Source organism: Lepidochelys kempii, chromosome 1, assembly GCF_965140285.1.
Source record: "Lepidochelys kempii isolate rLepKem1 chromosome 1, rLepKem1.hap1, whole genome shotgun sequence".
In the NCBI taxonomy this organism is placed as follows: domain Eukaryota; kingdom Metazoa; phylum Chordata; order Testudines; family Cheloniidae; genus Lepidochelys; species Lepidochelys kempii.
In genome coordinates this window covers 316,142,599-316,163,131 of record NC_136380.1, presented here as the reverse complement: position 1 = coordinate 316,163,131, position 20,533 = coordinate 316,142,599, and positions in this window count along the sequence as shown.

The following is a 20,533-nucleotide window of genomic DNA, read 5'->3' as shown; positions in this document are numbered from 1 at the left end:
CCTGCTCCAAGGTGACACACAAACTCGGTTACTTAATTGTGTGCATGTTCCCTATACCTGCGCCACATGTCCACCTACGCTGTTCTGGACACAGGTATAATGCTATGTATACATTTTGTGACAAAGTTCCTCCTCTACCTTGGTGGGTCTTGGGCTTATTGGCGGATTTGCTCATCTTGGAGCTTCACGGCACCCCTAAGTGTGACTGTTTTTTGTGAACCCACAGTCCAGGTCAACTCCTCCTGTGTCTGACCAGGAATTGGGAGGTTTTGGGGGAACCCGGGCCCACCCTCTACTCCGGGTTCCAGCCCAGGGCCCTGTGGAATGCAGCTGTCTAGAGTGACTCCTGGAACAGCTGTGCGACAGCTACAACTCCCTGAGCTACTTCCCCATAGCCTCCACCCAACACCTTCTTTATCCTCATCATAGGACCTTCCTCCTGGTGTCTGATAATGCTCAGTCCTCCAACAGTCCGCATTCTCACTCTCAGCTCCTAGTGCCCCTTGCTCCCAGCTCCTTACATGTGTACCACAAACTGAAGTGAGCTCCTTTTTAAACCCAGGTGCCCTGATTAGCCTGCCTTAATTGATTCTAGCAGCTTCTTTATTGGCTGCTGGTGTTCTAATCAGCCTGTCTGTCTTAATTGTCTCCAGAAGGTTCCTGATTGTCCTGGAACCTTCCCTGTTACCTTACCCAGGGAAAAGGACCTACTTAACCTGGGGCTAATATATCTGCCTTCTATTACTCTCCTGTAGCCATCTGGCCCAACCCTGTCACAGTGTATACCTATGTCCACACTGCCACTATTGTTATATGACGTTACTGCTGCATTTTAGGGGAGGTATCCTAGGGTTCTGTGAGTCACAGGGAAACATTCGAGGAACTGGTTTGCTGTGTGTTGTTGATATTGTCCACTGAATTCACACATTTGCCAATGGCAGTTCCTGATCAAGTCTCCCCCTCATCAAATTGAATGGAAGACATGGAACAATGGAATGATGATGTGGTTCTGCTCCTGCTCTTTATTGCAGAACAAATGTTTGTGGAGTAGGCTGTCAGCAAGATGCTGGATGGAATTTGGGAAGGCAGCTGACCTTGAGGGTCAATGACAATTTATTCAGCTCCGATAATACAGATATGATAAAAGCTGGTATTGCCATCATGTGCCCATGGGTGAACCATTGCTTCTGCTGCCGGAGAACAAGCAGGGGGTAGGGGTGGTGTAGGATCACATTGTTTTGAAAACCTGAGATGAGCAGCAGTGGCTTCAGAACTTGCAAATGAAGAAATATACCTTCATATAGCTGTGTGAGGAACTTGCCCCAAATCTCCAGCACCAGAACACACTATTCAGAGAAGCCATACTTGTGCAGCAGGGGGTGGCTATTGCCCTATGGGAGCTGACAACATCAGATAGCTATCGGTCCATTGCAAACTACTGTGGGGTTGGAAATTCCACTGTCGGGATAGTAGTTGTGCAGGTTTATGAGGCAGTTAACCTGAGATCTACCCACAAGTGGTTGTCATAAGAAAAGTTCCTGAAGTAATACCTAGATTTGAGAGGATGGGGTTTCCAAACAGAGAAGGGACTCATCAAAGACATCTGTATCCCAATACTTTGGCCACCAAAAGGGGCAAGCAAATATGTGAACCAAAAAGGCTGCAAGGCAGATTCATAAATACAAACATGGAAAGGTTCATGGCATCACAGTACTGAGAAGATTGAGATTGTACTTGAAGGGAGAAGAAGGGAGTTTATTCCCCAGAAATGATATGGTTCTTTACAGTATGTCTGTGTCAACTGTTGTTTTGGGGCATATCCACTCCTACCTTAGCTCATGAAACTATACCTTGACATCAATGACACTGGAAAAAAGGAATTCGGTTACAAACTCCCTAGCTTCAAAACAGTTGTGGAGAGTGCATTTGAAAGGCTGAAATCTTGTTGGTGCTGACTACACAACCATCTGGATGCCAGTGTGGCAAACACTGTTCACAAAATCATCACCTGCTGCGCATTCCATAACATCTGTGAGCATGATGGGGAATGCTTCCATCCTGATGGGGCTCAGGACAGGTCTGGTTTCAAACTCTGTACAAGCAGCTGGATCCAAACCAAGTAGCCCTAGTTTCCAGTGGGTGAGGGAACTCAAGGATACAATTTTTTCACACTTGTTTGGCCAACAGTTCTATCAGCTTCTCCATTAGGGAATGATCCTGTTCCATGTGCCACACCTCCTGCTCCATAAACCAGTTCATCAATGTCTCTTCCTGCTAAAGAGCCCAATACTCCCCTGCCCTGATGAACTCAAACTGCTTCTGATTCCTCCTGCCCATCCTGATGAGCAACTCTCCCAGGGTCCTTCTGGTTTCTCTCCTGGAAGCCAAATGTCCTGCCAGTTCAAAGACAAGGGATAGATAGATAGATAGATAGATAGATAGATAGATAGATAGATAGATAGATAGATAGATAGATAGATCCTTTGGAAGACATTGAGAATCCCCTTCCATGCCTTCCCTCCCAATAACATAACTTTGCTTTAGAAGGACAAAATTTGGTACTTTTCATCATTCCAGGAATACAGCTGTTAGACTATCCTCGCTTCTCAGATAACTTTTGCAGCCCATGGGAAAGGAGCAGAGGCTACTAATGGTAAGATACATGTACTGATATTTTTTTAAAAATTAAATTTTCAGTGTCTCAATGCGGGAGGTGGGGGATGGCAGATCCTTCCAGGGGATATGTTACCAGTTTGCAGTTTCTTCTTTAAAGGCTGGTCTACATTTGGAAAACATAGTCATTCTCAAGGTTCCAGAATAGAAAAGAGGTGGCTTTCCAGTCCAGTGGAAGAGATCCAGCAATGCCAGAAAGATGTTTCTGCTAACATATTGATGAATGGAGGGGTTTGGTCAGCTATGAAGGTGGACTAAGCAGATCTGCACTGCTGCTGAACCTGAAGACCCATATGGACTTTCTCCTACACCAGAAATTTGCTAAAATATGGTTACAGGACTTGGAAGCAATCTGACTGGATATTGACTAAATTCTCAGCTAGCTTATAGAGCTTCTGTGCAAAGAGAAATGCAAACCACTTGCCCCACTCCACCCCTGGCATCACCAAAATATTCTGCCCTTGTGCCTGCCTAACAAAGATGACAGGGACAGGGAAAGAAAGAGATACACCACAGTCTCAGATCAGCACCACAAGTTCCTCTCGTCTCCACACAAAAGGACACCACACTATGTTTATCCAACAGTCAGACCAGATCCTTCTCTCATCCCTATTTTTTCCACTTGTGCATCAGTGATTAGTGCAGAGAGAGGCCAGAAACCAAGGACAGGGACAGTAAATGTTTTGTAATTGCCCAAGGAATAGACTGTTTTGAATAACTTTCCTCTGATAACCAAAGCGGTCCCTTCTCCTTCCAGAATGAAGCCCTGGGCCGAAGTCCATTTAATGTCCACCTACTACAGACTCTGTGAAATTTCCCAGTACACATGAATGTTCCTGATGCTTTGGGTGAAGTCATAGAGGATGGTGTAGTCCGACCTCACATTGATCAGCTCCTAGGTATGGTCAGTGGGCCAGGTGGCTGCTCCAGAAGCAGGATTCCTGTTAACTTGTACTGATCAAAAAAGTGCCATGGAAAACAGGTAAGGTGTGATTAGCACAGCATGGTACTATGGGGGATGGGAACCTTTTCGGGTAAGGGTCAGGAAGAAGAGGATTCAGTGCATTGTGGGACTGGAGAGGGGAGGACTACTGAAAATCGAGACATGGTAGACACTCCTTACCTCCATCTACACTGTGCATTGGGATGGGTGTGGGGCTATGCCACAGCTGAAGGCATGTACTTACCTCCATCCCTCAGATGTGCTAGCTTACTCAGTCTCTACTTGCCTTCAGACATGTGCTAATGGTGTTTACACATGGACTATGGGTTGGGGGGGAAATATGGCAAAACCACATGCATGGGCATGTGTACAGTGGCTAGTACAGATGTAGCCTAAAAGGCAGAGTGTTAGGACATAGATATTCAGGTCTGTCTGTAAAGGCCTCTACTCTAAGAATTTAGGTGTATTCTTATCACTTGGCTAGTTATAGAGGTATAAAAGAAAGAATCAAAATCACTGTCTGCCAGTGTAAGGGCCTTCTCTTACTGTGACAGTCTGAGGCCCAGTTCTTAGGCTAAGGCCTTTGGCTAAGCAACAGAGGCAGCCATAAGCTGGGAAGCGACTGGTCACATCCTCACTTTCCAAACTAGTCACATTGAAAGAAGGTGCTATTGGGCTCTTAGGAATACAATCCTGTCCTGATAGTGCCTATCACCTCCAGAGAAAGGGAAGTGCCTAGAAAATATAAAAGGAAACTTAGTTTGATAGCATCCTGTCTGGCAAGAACTCACTTATCAATAGCTGGGATGTGAAATCCTCACTTCTGTATTGTTTTGTGATTATAGTTCCCACTTTGCTATTGTTTGTCTGTATAATGACAGGTTTCAGAGGAACAGCCGTGTTAGTCTGTATTCGCAAAAAGAAAAGGAGTACTTGTGGCACCTTAAGGTGCCACAAGTACTCCTTTTCTTTTTGTCTGTATAATCTCTATCTGGTTCTGTGATTGTTCCTGTCTGCTGTATAATTAATTTTGCTGGGTGTAAACTAATTAAGGTGGTGGGATATAATTGGTTACATAATTATGTTAGTTAAATTTCAGGAAAATGATTGGTTAAGGTATAGCAAAGCAGAACTCAAGTTTTACTATATAGTCTGCAGTCAATCAGGAAGTAAGGGGATGGGGTGGGCATGCAGGTGGGGGAAATGGGAACAGGGAATGGGGTAAGGAAATTGGAATCATGTTTTGCTAAGGGCAGGAATGGGAACAGGGACACAGGTGTAAGGCTCTGTGGTGTCAGAGCTGGGAAGGAGGATACTAAGGAAGGAGACTGGAATCATGTTTGCTGGAAGTTCACCCCAATAAACATTGAATTGTTTGCACCTTTGGACTTCGGGTATTGTTGCTCTCTGTTCATACGAGAAGGACCAGGGAAGTAAGTGGGTGAAGGAATAAGCCCCCTAACACAGAGTACAAAACTCAAAGCCCAGGAGAAGGGAGGTTAAGTCAGTTTTAAGCCACCTTTGTACCTCCCAGTTTTGGGTTGGGCAGGGGCCAAATCAGCCCCCAGCATAAATTAGACAATCCTGAAGGCTTGTCTAAATTACGGCAGCCACCTCCAGGTACCCTGGGTAAACTGCTCTGAATCACCATAGGGCTGTATTCTGCATCCCTACCCCTGGCATTCCTCCCCAGTCTCCCACCCCACCCCTTTGCCCACCATGCCTCCTAGGCCAGGACTTGCAAGGGGATACTCAGAAGGGAACATGCCATGGTCTTCTATAGTTCTTTCACTAGGGGAAGCCTGCCCTGGCCGGAATCAGGGTTTACAATGTCCCACTGTGCCATTGTAGCATATAGGGGCCCAAGCACAGGGTGAGGATCTTACTTGTACAATTTAAGAGAAAAATGGTACCCTTTTGTATAAATTTTGTATAAGAATTCTACAGGAGGGCTATCGTGTTTCAAAAACTCATACAAAGGTTGCCATTTTCTATTAAATTCCATGGGAATTTTCCATGAGGGTTATCTGAATGTATCTGAGCCATCTAGTTCTAATCCATGCCTCATAGTGGTAGATAATGGGAAAATGTGCATGGTAAAAGTTATAATACAGTTCAAACTAATCCAAAATTGAATTTTTTTCAGTGTGGATGAATGTAAACTCGTGATAATGATTGGAAATTGGCTTCTATGTCACATGAAAAAATGTTAACATCTGTTAACTCCCATCCAAGTCTGATTAAGCACTTCTCTTTCAGTTTATTTGGAGTCCTTTCTATTATCTAATAATCTTACTTCAATAATTCAAATTAAATCTAGCTCATAATGACAGATTTTTATCTAAGATCAGGCTAGCTTCCTTGGTTTGATGTAATGTCTCCATCCGTATAGCCATCTTCCATGTAAGTGCAAATTCTTTTAGGAACATAATTTGCCATAGATTGCTGTGGGAACAGTGTATGCAAACCATATAAAGCATAAAATCCTTTTATATGGAGGACAATTCAAAATTCAAAAGGACATTTAAAAGAGATAAGAGAGAAAATTATTGTAGGAACAGGTTTTTAAGTAGGCCTCAAATAGCCTGAATTTTCCAGGCCTCAAATAGCCTGAATAAATTATAACTCATCATTAAATAAGATTCCATTTCTCATTTTCTCTTTTTTTTTTTTTTTTGGACTTTGGTCTGCTAAAAGACACTACAGCATCTAGCCTGGCAGGTCTAATTTTAGGCTTATTAGCTTTGTTTCTCTTTACAGGCAGGCACATTCATTTACATGTGACAGGGTCGGGCCAGATGGCTACAGGAGAGTAATAGAAGGCAGATATATTAGCCCCAGGTTAAGTAGGTCCCTTTTCCCTGGGTAAGGTAACAGGGAAGGTTCCAGAAAAATCAGGAACCTTCTGGAGACAATTAAGACAGACAGGCTGATTAGAACACCAGCAGCCAATAAAGAAGCTGCTAGAATCAATTAAGGCAAGCTAATCAGGGCACCTGGGTTTAAAAAGGAGCTCACTTCAGTTTGTGGTACATGTGTAAGGAGCTGGGAGCAAGGGGCACTAGGAGCTGAGAGTGAGAATGCGGATTGTTGGAGGACTGAGCAGTACAAGCATTGTCAGACACCAGGAGGAAAGTCCTATGATGAGGATAAAGAAGGTGTTGGGAGGAGGCCATGGGGAAGTAGCTCAGGGAGTTGTAGCTGTCGCACAGCTGTTCCAGGAGTCACTCTAGACAGTTGCATTCCACAGGGCCCTGGGCTGGAACCTGGAGTAGAGGGCGGGCCCGGGTTCCCCCAAAACCTCCCAACTCCTGGTCAGACACAGGAGGAGTTGACCTGGACTGTGGGTTCACAAAAACGGCCAAACTAAGGGCTGCTGTGACGCTCCAATGTAAGCAAATCCACCAATAAGCCCAAGACCCACCAAGGTAGAGGAGAAACTTTGTACACATACCATTTTTCTTCCTCTGCCTGCCTGCTTCATTCTTGAGAGCTAGCAGAGGTTTGATGGAAAATATATATGTAAGTATAAATGACAGTTACCCACTGCTCCTACAAAACTAGGCTTCCATAGTTCTTTTGTAGCTTTCAGAGTCTCTCTCCTGAAGACTACAACAGCGGTCAGCCATTAGATAGTGCAGGCTCAGCATGAAAGGAGCAGAAAGTGGCTACAAAATTTCAGGGCTCGATGAGGGTCTGACTTATGACTTGCAGGGTACCAGAAGTATACAGGGAGCTTGGTCCAAATAGTTATAAAGTTTAGGGAATAGAAAAATAAAAGGCTATTTTATAGAGTTCTGTTTTTATGAGGCTCAGCTGCTTGTTTGCCAAGTATAATGGATACACACTGGTCCATTTTTGGAGGAAACCCCCCCCCCACCCCAAACACACTGTGAGCTTCAAATGAGATTATTTTTTCCATTGTTTGTAAAAGGCATCATCGTACAGAACTGCAGCTTTTAAAACATCTAGCCTCCTTACAGAATGTCACAGTGCTCTTGGTTAGTTCTTAAGAAAGAGATCAAAGAAAGATTTTCAGGTCTTGATGTTCCTGTTCACACTGTGTTCTTTCTGTTCTATCTGCACAACACTGAACAGAACTCAATTTGCCAAGCAAGTGACAGGAGAGCACATTTGTCACTACTTTGTTCTTTTATAAACCCATGAGTGCACTCCAAAGGAGTAATGTGAAACAAATTTTCACTGGTTATAGATTTAGGAAGGATGATTTTCTTTAGTGGACCAGATTCTACCTTCATTTATACCTGTGTAACCCAAACTAATCCACTGGGCCAGATGCTGATGTGAATTGGCATATTTCCATTGGCTTCAATAGAGCTACATCCATTTAGACCAAAGATCCGTGTCATTCTATTTTAATATATTATCTGCCAGATTACTTTTGTCTCTTTTTTTTACAATAATATTTGGTGCAACTCAAAATCATATACTTGCTATGTTACAACCTGACTGATCCATTATTAAGAATGCATGTCAAAATGCTTTTTATGCTACTGGGCTAACTAAATGACTTTTAAAGCTAAATTGTTGTCATTATTCTATTAATAAAAGACTAAATACCATTTTTTTCTGGGGATTCAATTTATGAAATTTGTTTTCTTTTTAAAATGTTATATTCCAAATAGGGACACAGGAAATACAGGCATCACACGAACAAGATACACTCCTTCAATCTGAATAGAACCCTAAGCAAAAGGCACAGAGAAAGAGAATAAAAGAATCTTTTTATGTGACAATTGATATAATAGCAGAAAGGAAATTGCCTCCAAGTTTACAAGGCAATAAATGGCTTCCAGTGGTTGATGAACATCAAAGCCATAGGCATTACAGTCAGAAAAGCTGAGTGTACTTACTAGACCTTGAACTCTAGTGCAGAGTCTATCAGAAAGCAATAATGGTTTAAAGTTTGATTGCTTTTTTAACTTATATTTTATTAAAATTTATAGTATCCTTACATGGATCCAGTCATACATAGAACAGAATGCTGTAATCAGCAATCACAACACAGATCAAATGCAACCTAAGGAGATCCTACAGTTAAACCAAATCTGATGAACAAACCCAGCTGAGATTTATACTGTCCATATCTGAGGTCAAGTCTACACTTAAAACGCTGCATCAGCACAGCTGCACTGATGCAGCTGCGTCACTGTAGCACTTTAATGAAGACACTCTATGCCAATGGGAGAACACTCTCCCATCAGCATAGTTAATCCATCTCTCCAAGTAGATTTTTCACATCCCTGAGTGACGTGGTTATACTGATATAGGTCTGTAGTGTAGTCTGGATCTGAAATAGTCCAAGTGAAGGAGCACCTCCTTAGAAAAGTAAAAAGTGACAAGAGAATCATAACAAAGTGGAGGTGTGGGAGGGGGGAAAGGGAGAGAAGGGGAAGAAAAGAAGCATACATGTCTAGAACCTGAAATGTGTGAAGAGTAGAATCCATACTGAACTCTGCTATGAATAACTCCCATTCACACAGGTATCTAGCACACAGACTTTATGTTGATGCGTGTTCCAGAATACCATAGTTAAAGAGGTAAGGAGCAACATTTCAGTGTATAATCTCCATATTATCTCCATAGTAGATTTTATTTGATAATGCCATCATATTTTATATTTACTTAAGCCCAGATCCTTAGATGTATGTAGGTGCCTGCCAAAGTCCCATCAAAATCAATATATTTCTTTCTCTTTCACCATTAAAGATCCCATAGAATTTCAGAAACCATGTGCATACAGCACAAATGAAATACAGCTACCTCCAGGGTGAAGATGGGCAGCTAGGTAGATGACTAATTCAAAATATTCTTCTCAAAAGTAGGATTTGAAGAAATATTCTTCAAGGGCTCTGTGGTAAACCCCTAGTCTTATTAAATATGCCATGGGTTATTTAATGTCCAAAGACAACCTCATTTTTAAGGTCTGATATGTACAACCCATATTTAGCAAAGCGCATAGTACTCAATTTATCTAACAAAATTATGAAGGGTTGAGTCAATCTCAATGACAGCTGAACCTGTGAGATCAGGTAGTTAAGGTATTGTTAAGCTATAATTAAGAGCACTAAACTTATCTGGTAGCACCGCAATATGTCACCTTTATTTGCCTTAGTCCATGAATCGTACCATCTATGCCAATGGAAACACTCACAAATAAGGTACTGCTTGGCACAAGTAAGGGAGGCAGAATCTGGCCCTTGATTACCTATGTTGTGTAAATACCCTTTCAGTTTGGTCATTTAAGTCACCAGCTATAATCACCTTGTCAGTAGAAAATATTTATATTGAATGTGTTCACTGTGAAAAATATTTGAGTGAAATCTTAGTTTTATTTAAATAAATGGCAGAACTCCCATTGACTTCAATGGGTCAAGGAGTTCATCCATTCTTACTAAACATATTATTATATAAATTAAAATTGGTTAATCCATGGATAGTATGAGAACAGGTTGGATAATTTTAACGTTATGAATAATAGCCAACATGAATTAAATATAGAAATCAAATTAAGCAAATAGTAAGTAATTATACATTGCAAGTGCAGAAAATGACAGAGAAGGTGAGCAGCACAAAGATAAAGACCCACCATTAGCTGGAAACTCTTATTGGTGTGCCCACAAAAATGAGATAATTATAGAGAACTCTCAAAAATGCTATTAAGAAACCTAAATTACAATAATCTACCCACCCCTACCAATATTATAAAACAAGTGATATATTTAAAAACAAAACAGATATTCCCAAACATTTCCTCCACCAGGAGCACATATTTCTATGTGCTGTGTGTATCAAGAGGCCCATAAAAAAAAGAAAAGTTTTAAACTAAAACCATAAACTCACTCCAAAAATGTCACCTGAAAAGTCCAAAAGATTATTTCAACAATGAACTCAGTACCCAATTCACATGTTAAAAATGCCCAATAGAAACATCTTGACTGTGAAAGCCATTAGATTTTCCACTGTTGTTGTTTAGTGTTGAAAAATATGGTTCAGTCGAACCATCAGCAGAGTCCCTGAATAAAATTAATCCCTTCTCCTTCAGCACATCTGCCCCACCCTTGCATGACAAATCTTGCTCTCTTTTTGAGTTCTAAAAATGGATGACCCTTCCAGTTCACCCAATCTATGACTCATGGGGAAAAAATGTGCTAAACTTGTGGATCCTACATATCAGCCATTGAAAAGGAGCAGAGATTGATATTGAGGTAGCATGGGCCCGCTCATATGAAGCTTTTGGGATAAGTTAAAATTCAGACCAGGTAAGTAAATGACTGAAAACTGTTACCATCAGATGACTATTCTCTTGTATATGGGAAGTGAATTGGTAGTGGTCTTTGGTGGTGGTAGGCAAGTGTTATCTTAATACCATCACCAAATTAGCCTTAATTTGAAACCTTGTTGACAGTCTGAGGAGAAAGGCAAGGACTGAACGAGCTGGTTGACTGAACTGCCTTCCCTCATCTCTACAGTTGGCCACTCCAGGTCAGTTCTGCACAGTGGCAATCCTGTGCTCTTTGAATAGTAAACATAGGCCTACAGTATAGAAAGGATGTCAATCTAGTAGTAGCTCTCATGGGCTCTGTATTTAACAGAAAATTCATAACTACAATAACTGAGAAACTCATGAGTTCTAAGAAAGGCCCACAAACTTTCCCTATTAGCCCCCTCTACTTTTCTTGAATAACTTTTATGTTACTAGGTTGTTCACCATCTTTTATGCTTCTGATTTAGTCTTCTTATCCTCATCACATATTACTGTAGGTAAGCCAAACACATCCTAACAAATGATAAGTACTGAATGAAAAGAAGCTTCATGAACAGCTGCAAAAACCTCTGTTATGGGGGCCAGTGTTTTAATAACAGCTGCATGGTAGAGCAGCTGTATATTATTGAGAGTGTCCATTATTGAAAATGAATACCTCCATGCTGAGAAGTCACTCACTTGCTAAGAAAAATTCAGAAGTTCACTGAGAGATAATGTTTTTATATGTTTACTTTCAGGTATAAACCTAGTCATTACTGGTTGATGGACTCTATCTGACAAAATATTTCTACTTAGTCAACAAAAAGGTTGGATGTCTCATTCAGCTGAAAGTGGCTCTGGGAAATCTCTTGGATTTCCAGGTCCTTAAAATTGCTCTCCTTTCTGATATGTTCCCTTTGAGATTGAAATGTGGCGCTATTTTGATATTAATATATTATTAACAATAATACTGAAATGCCTTTCTAGGAATTATTATTCATAAATTTTGTTTAGATATTTTATTTAGATTATTTTAGATAGTGGACTTAATATCACCCACTGAAATTCATTCCTTCCAACTTCTTCACAATGTAATCCTGAGGAGCAGTTATTTTGCTGTGTATCAGAGTCAAAAACTGTCCATTCCATTATTTGCTCTTCCTTTACTTTTTTAAACAAAAGATAGTAAAGTACCTTTATAACACGATCACTTATTTTCTAAAAACTCCTGGGTTGTCAAGAAGGTTCTATAATTTTCACAAGCTTTTATGGCATGTCATGAAAGCTGAACACCAGTAGTTCTCTAGATCATTTAGAAGGCACAGGCTTTATGCAGGAATTACTAGGTCAAATTCTATGGCCTGTGTTATGCAGGAGATCAGATTAGACAATCTTAAAGGATCTTCTGGCATTAAAATCAGTGAGTCTATTGAAAAGAACTCTAGTGCCTAAGAAAGAACTCCAGACATCAGTATATGCAGGGACATAGCTCCAGAACTGCTAGCCATTCACCCGCAAGACAAAGTCATTCAGCCCAACCCAGTACTATAATCCTTTGCATACTTTGCGTGAATGTTACACCATTTATGTTATGAAGAGACAAGGAAGTCTACTAGAAAAACCTTCATTGTAAAGAGCCTCAAAAAGCTCTCATGTTTCACCATCAAGTAAACTTTTTTCTCTTTGTTCATCAGGAGTTGCAACAGTGAATAAATTAGATCAGCTATGGTGATGCAATGTGTCTACCACCTCTACATTCCCCATGAGAGGCTTGAAAACCCAGATGATTCTTTTAATAAGTTGACTAGATATCCCAGGCTAGACATGTTCTAGTTATTTTTAAAGCTCTGGAACTCATGGCTTGCAAGCATACATGATTCGTGATCGTGCAGAAAAACGTAGTATAGCATGAGTAGATGGCAATTGCCTTGAAGACCTAGATTCTGCTGATGATATTGCTTTACTGAGTGACAGCCCTGAAAATTTACAAAGACGGACAACCTAGCAAAAACAGCAGGACAAGGAGGACTCAAAATTAGTTATGCTAAAGCAAACATCCTTGAAATCGAGACATCAAACAGTAACACATTGGCAGGCAAAAAATAAAAAAAGTAGAACAGTTTGTCTATCCGGGCAGCACCATATTGGCCAACGAAGACCACAAGAAGGAAGTGACACTGAGGATAGGAAAGGCATCCACAGCATTTACTAAACCTACTGACGTATGGAAATCAAAGATATATAGCATCTGAACAAAACTGAGATATTTCAATTCAGGCATAATATCAGTGCTAACATATGACTGTGAGAGATGGAGATCTACCAAAAGCGGTAGATAGGAGACTAGGCACTTTCAAAACTAAGTGCCTGTAAAGATTCTGGGCATTGGTGGGTAAGTCTTCATTACCAGTACAGAGATCCATGAAATCACCAACCAGCAGCTTGTTTCCACCACAAACAGAAAAAAATGCAGGACACATTTGGGCATATACTTCATATGCCAACACACAGACTCCCCCATGAAGCTGTGAAGTGGAAATCAATTGGTGTGAGGAAATGAGGGTACCCAAGAGAAACCTGAAAAAGAACTCTTAGCAGGGAGGGCAGAACAGTCGATCTCAACACCATAGCACAGATGGAAGCAGCAGCAAATGACACCGAGGACTGGAAGAGGCTGGTTTCTGCCCAGTGCACCAACATTGTCATGAGGAGGATGTAAGGGGAAAAGAAGAATAAAATGCCAAGCAAAAATCAGACACAAGGCTTTTATCTACCTTTTGACTCTCTCCTCAAACCCTCTCCCCTCTTTTCCCTTCCCTCTCTATTCAAAATCTGTCTACTTAAAAGAATAAATCAAAGGCATTCTGCATAATCTTCCACTAACTTCCCCGTGCTGACTTTCCTCAGTCTATTCAGACTTCTATTTCCAGCTGCCTATCTGATATCTTCTCCATCATCCTCAACCAAAAAAACCATCAGTTCCCAGAGCGGTGCCAGGACAACAAGGGCTAACATGATCTCTGGATTTATAAACATGGGAGTAAAGAGGCATAGGAATAGGGACATAATATTATTTCTGTATATAGTGCTGGTGAGGCCACTACTAGAATACTTGGTTCAGCCCTGTTGTTCACCTATTTAAAAAAAGATGTTAAAAAGATGGGGAGGGTTCACAGAAGATCAACAAGAAGGATTAAGGATGGAAAACACCCTTACCATGAAAGACTAATAGATCTCAGGCTATTTAGCTTCTCAAAGAGATGTTTAAGAGGTTTGAAAGTACCTACACAAGGAGAAGGTATCTAATACTAGAGGCCACTGTACTCTATCTACTAAAAGCATAATGAGCTCCAATGTCTGGATATTGAAACTAAAAATATTCAAACTGGAAATAACACTAATTTTTAACAGTGAGGGTAATTAACCTTTGTAACAGATTACCAAGGGATGTGCGTGGTAGATTCTCTATCATTTGAAGTCTAAACATCTAGATTAGACATTTTTCTTAAAGACATACTATAATTCAACACCAAGTTATTGAGCTTGATGCAGGAATTACTAGGTGAAATTCTGTAGCTTCTGTTTTGCTCTAGTTTAACTCTGAAGGTATGTCTACACTTACAGCAGAATGTAGAGTACAGGCTTTGCCTGCTCAACTATCATGGGGGTAAAGAGCAGTGTAGATGGTGACACACAGCTTAGGTAACTAGAGGAGAGTGCCTATACTCCTGAATCCTAGGGTATATGGTCTGCACAGCTCTCTACATGCCCAAGCAGTGCCACCCATGTCTACACTGCCTTCCCCCGTCATAAGTGAATGAGTGAAACTTGTGGATGTTGCCTCCCTTTCACTGCACTGTGTAGCCACACATGTAGTGCCTGTACTCTTCATGCTGCCATTCCTGTAGACATAGCTTGAGTCTCCATCACAATTGCTTTTCTGCTGCTCCCCTCCCACAGCTCAAGTGGGAAGTAAATTACTGCAGCCCTTTTCTGGATGCAGGTTACCACCCCGTTATGCTGGTTAACTTCCACTGTCCGGTATGCTGCAATGATGGAGCTATAGCTCCCAGCCTCCCTGCCCATATACTCACAGGGGGGTCAGAATCTGGCCCACTATGTAGTTCGAAGCCACAAAATAGCACTCAAAGCACATGATACTTGATGCACAGTACATTATTTTGCAGTATACTAAATCCCTCTACATGTTTGAAACAGCAAAGTTAAATGCAGCATTTGTCACTCATCGCTATTTCCACCCCCACATGTATTATTTCATAATCCATCGCAGCATCCTTCAGAGCAGCTGAACTGCATAAATTCTCCATGTATTAATATTTTGATTAACAGTTTAATAAAAAATAATGACTCTCTTAAGCACCGCTACTGAAGCGTGAGCATATTATTGTGAGCAATCCACTTGCTGAAAAAATAATTTTGCTCTTTAAATATATATATATATATATGTGTGTGCCAGAGACCGGGTTGTTAAACTGTAAAAAAAGAGACTATGTAGGTGCTGTTAGCCTCTGAGTCAGCAGCTAACATTTCACAAAAATTAGCATTTTAAGCATAAGTGCTCCCCCTACATGCTATGAGCCATCCATCCTGTATAATCATGTACATGTAGCCTGCTGTACTCTGAGGGTGCTTCACAGCTTACGCAGTCTAAAGGGTAACAAACTGATTCACTGTAGATTAGTCATGTGTAGCTGGTCACGCTGAAGACACACTTACCACGAGACAGCAATCTGTGCCCTGGTCAAGGAAGGAGGAGTTGACAGCACATGCAGGATTGCAGAGAGACTAGCAGCTTTCTCAGAGATTGAAGGGAAACCACCTGCAAGTGGGTGAACTGTGTTTACTGCTGGAGGTAATCAACAATCAGTAATTAACACACAGGTAGGAGAGGAAAAGGTTTGTTGGGACAATTAAATCTTAGCTCTTTCTGATTTTAGACTATTTAAACAACACTGGCACAGTAAACTAGTATTCCTAATTACTCAAGAAGGATAGTACATGCTATTACACTGAATTCATAATAAAGGATCTCTATCTAATATTTCTGTGGCATGTTGCCAGCCTAGAATAGGGTCACAATGCCCTGCAAACTATGTACTACTGTATTACACTCATTTTCTTTGAAAGTTCTAAGACACGGTGACACAGAGCTGTTCTTCGTTGAGTGCCTCTGATAAATCCAAACTGTCAAATTGCCGGTCAAAGGTAAATGGGACATTAAAAAAAAAAAAAAGTATTGACCTTTTATGCCAGGCTTGCAGCAGTAAATGGTTCATACGAAGAGACTTGTGTAACTGTGTTCCACCAGATGGGAAAAGCTGTTTTGTATGTGGACAGCATGACCTCCTTTATTTATTCTTTTGTCCTGGAATGGTCTCACAGTTGCCATGGCTTTTCAAGATGTGTGAGGTCTGGAGTAGAGATACCATTGTATATAGAAGAAGACATTTGTAAAAGATCTGTGAGGCACTGCTTTACAATTGTTACAGCGGATAAGGCATATCCGGTCTCATTATTTCCTCTGAATTAAGGCGGAAACCCTGTAGGCTCAGAGGAGATCTAAGATGACATATTGGGTCATATCATGCCCCTCTGTAAGGGCGAAACCCAGAGTAAGGAGGCACAGTGACAGAAAACTCTGCAAAGTTCCCCCATAAGGAGGGGCTTGGGGAAGAATTTGCATGAGAGGAGCAAGGTGTTGCCTCTGTACCCTCGCAAAATCTTGCATTCTGGAAAAAGAACAAAGGAAGGGGTTGCCACTGCAGGCTGCTCCCTGACCATTTGGCATCCTTTGTAACCTTGATGCCATTTGCTCATCTGCCTGTGAAATACCCAATCCCCAAGGTGGTGGTGCAGGTGCAGATCTGGCTTAAAAGCTGCAGAAAGCAGCGTTAATTCTTGCACAAAGAAAAGGAGGACTTGTGGCACCTTAGAGACTAACAAATTTATTTGAGCATAAGCTTTCATGAGCTACAGCTCACTTCATTGGATGCATTCAGCGGAAAATACAGTGGGGAGATTTATATACATAGCGAACATGAAACAATGGGTGTTACCATACACATTGTAACGAGAGTGATTACTTAAAGGTGAGATATTACCAGCAGGAGAGTGGGGGGAAAAAACCTTTTGTAGTGATAATCAAGGTGGGCCATTTCCAGCAGTTAACAAGAACGTCTGAGGAACAGTGGGGGCTGGGAGGGGAATAAACATGGGGAAATAGTTTTACTTTGTGCAATGACCCATCCACTCCCAGTCTCTATTCAAGCCTAAGTTAATTGTATCCAGTTTGCAAATTAATTCCAATTCAGCAGTCTCTTGTTGGAGTCTGTTTTTGAAGTTTTTTTGTTGAAGAATTGCCACTTTTAGATCTGTAATCGAGTGACCAAAGAGACTGAAGTGTTCTCCGACTGGTTTTTGAATGTTATAATTCTTGACGTCCGATTTGTGTCCATTTATTCTTTTACGTAGAGACTGTCCAGTTTGACCAATGTACATGGCAGAGGGGCATTGCTGGCACATGATGGCATATATCACACTGGTAGATGTGCAGGTGAACGAGCCTCTGATAACGTGGCTGATGTGATTAGGCCCTATGATGGTGTCCCCTGAATAGATATGTGGACACAGTTGGCAATGGGCTTTGTTGCAAGGATAGGTTCCTGGGTTAGTGGTTCTGTTGTGTGGTGTGTAGTTGCTGGTGAGTATTTGCTTCAGGTTGGGGGGTTGTCTGTAAGCAAGGGCTGGCCTGTCTCCCAAGATCTGTGAGAGTGATGGGTCGTCCTCCAGGATAGGTTGTAGATCCTTGATGATGGGTTGGAGAGGTTTTAGTTGGGAGCTGAAGGTGACGGCTAGTGGCACAGACATCCATGGGGTTTCTATGTGAGTGTGTTGCACAGGGTGGTTTCTCTCTGGCCCCAAATACTCACCTATTTGCAGAGGGGTTCTGTGTTGCTTTCCCATCCTTTATTCTCCCCACCCCATCTCTGCACATTTTTGCTCCTCTCCAGACACTTGCATGTATCGGAGTCATTATTTTTAAAGATATGCAGCAAGCTTTTACAAACTGATTAGTTGGAATGGCCTTTGCAGCCCAGATAAAAAAACAATATTATCCCCCAGAGAATCTTAGTGGAAAGGTCCCAGGCCAGCCAGCATCAACAATTAGTTAGGTGGAAATAAGTATTACTTCAAAAACACCTAGAGCTGGTCATACGATCTATTCTGCATAATAGAGCTGATGTATTTGGGCACATTTTGTTGAATATACAATTCATTATACATTTTTTTTATCAATTGACCTGCTCCAAAAGCAACCAAAGAGGGGCTAGCTATGGCAATTAGGCCCTGATTCAGCAAGATATGTAAGCAAGTGTAGTTCTTAAAGTGTGTGAGTAGTACCACTGAAGTTATCTGACTATTCTTGTGCTTAAAGTTACACACATGTTTAAGTATCTTGCTGGACTGAGCCTCAGGCAGGACACATATTGCAAAGTGAAAATGTAACAAGTGAGGGTATGAGTTAACCTGGACTCTTACCTGGGTTTTAGACCAAACCCCCCTACTGTCCACACAGAAAAACCTAGAACCTGGGTTTATATGTGATTTGAACCTGGGCTTACTTACCTAGCTGGGATATAGATTAAAGCCTGAGTTTCACTTTAACCTGGGCTCTCCCACGCCTACTTTGCAATGTGGACACAGGCTATTACTCAGGTTCCAGAACTCAGGTGCTGATAGTCTGTCAGTGCCTTCCCACAATCCTTCAATATCCATATTTTTTTGACTTTTTGACTTTCTACCTCCTCCCTTCTGCACCAGCAGTCATCTACCAGTTTTTTCAGAGTCATAGAGTTTATGGGCCAGAAGGGACCACTAGATCACCTACTCTGACATCCTGTATATCACCACTCTGCACTCACATAACAACTGAAATTAGCTCAAAATAGTATAGCCCACAGGAGACTAGCCTATTATATGCCAGAAGCATATAGGAAGAACTGAGGTGGGAACCAGTGCCCTGCAATAGCAAGGAAATGATTAAGAGAACTATACCCAGATAACTTGCTAAGTGACTTATCATAGAATATCAGGGTTAGAAGGGACCTCAGGAGGTCATCTACTCCAACCCCTGCTCAAAGCAGGACAAATCCCCAATTTTTGCCCCAGATCCCTAAATGGCCCCCTCAAGGATTGAACGCACAACCGTGGGTTTAAGCAGGCCAATGCTTCAACCACTGAGCTATCCCTCCCCCCTATACTTGAACCCACATACTTCAGAGGAAGGGAAACAACCCCAAAGTCTCTGCCAATCTGACCTGGGGGAAAATTCCTTCCCAACCCCACATATGACGATCAGTTAGACCCTGAGTATGTTGGCAAAAACCAGCCAGCCATGCACCAGAGACGGAGAATGCTTGGTGCCAGATCCAAGCCCTGCCCATCCTGTTCAATGTCCCATCTCTGGTTGTGGTAAAGGAAATTAAAGCAAAAACAAAACAGAATACATTTGGGCAGGGAAATCCCTTCCTGCCTCCTGCAGGTAGCCGGCTGAAACATGGGTCAGTGTTTATACCCTACATACCACAATGCCTGCTCCATTTCTACACAGCACTCGATCAGAACTTGAACTGAGGTAATGTCTGGAAGAGCCTCATCCCACAGTGCTGCAGGCCAAAGACTTCCACCAAGATTCTGGTGTGAGGTCAGTAAGGTCCACAATTTGGGGAGTTGAACATAAATCACCTCTACAGGAACATATCCCAGAGGCTGGTAGAGGAGAGGATTAAACAGGCAGCAATTTAGTGCAGGGAGAAAATAAAAAAAAACCTGAAGGTCACCTGCCACATGGGAAAATGACTCCAGCAACCAGCGTGGACACTCACCACCAACCAGCCCCTACTACAAAGAGTCTGACCTGGTGCTCGGTGCTGCCCCCTGCAAGGAGTCCGGTGTTGTGCTTTGGAGACAGAATGGGATTATTTTGGGGGGAAGGAGCCAGAGGGACCAGCAGAGCCAGAGGCAACCCTGACAGCAAAAGGACCAGAGAAGCTGGAACTGACCTAGAGCTAGCACAGAGCCATCAGGCAAAGGGGATTGGAGGATGTCCTCATCCTGGAGTCCATGGACCTGTTCAGAGAAGGTCCCAGACAGCTATTTTGGAGCAGTTCCCTGGTCTGTGTTATATTAGAGATCAGATTAGATCACAATGGTCCCTCCTGACCTTAAAATCTATGAATTGGCCAGAGAGGAAGCAGCATCACCACCACAGCTGGGTAAGAGGCTGCTGACACTTTTGTTATTGTTTGAGGGGAAATTACAACGTAAGTAGGAAGGTTTTGCCAGTTTATGACTAATGTAATTATTGTTTTGAAGGCTATTTCTTGCTGTGGGGCAGCCTTTGCATTTCCCCAGCCCCCCTCCCCTCCTGCTTGCTTACAATAGATGTGTCTTTTCAACACCACCTGCCCCTCCTTCACAGTGGACCAGCAGCACCACAATATCAATCAGTGCACTCCTGGAACAGACACGTGCATGGGCAAATGCACCCTGTTAACTTTCCCCCTGTGCTAAGGAGGGAGGGGAGAGAAAAGGTACCCTGTCATGCAAGTCCAATAGGGGCAGTCAAT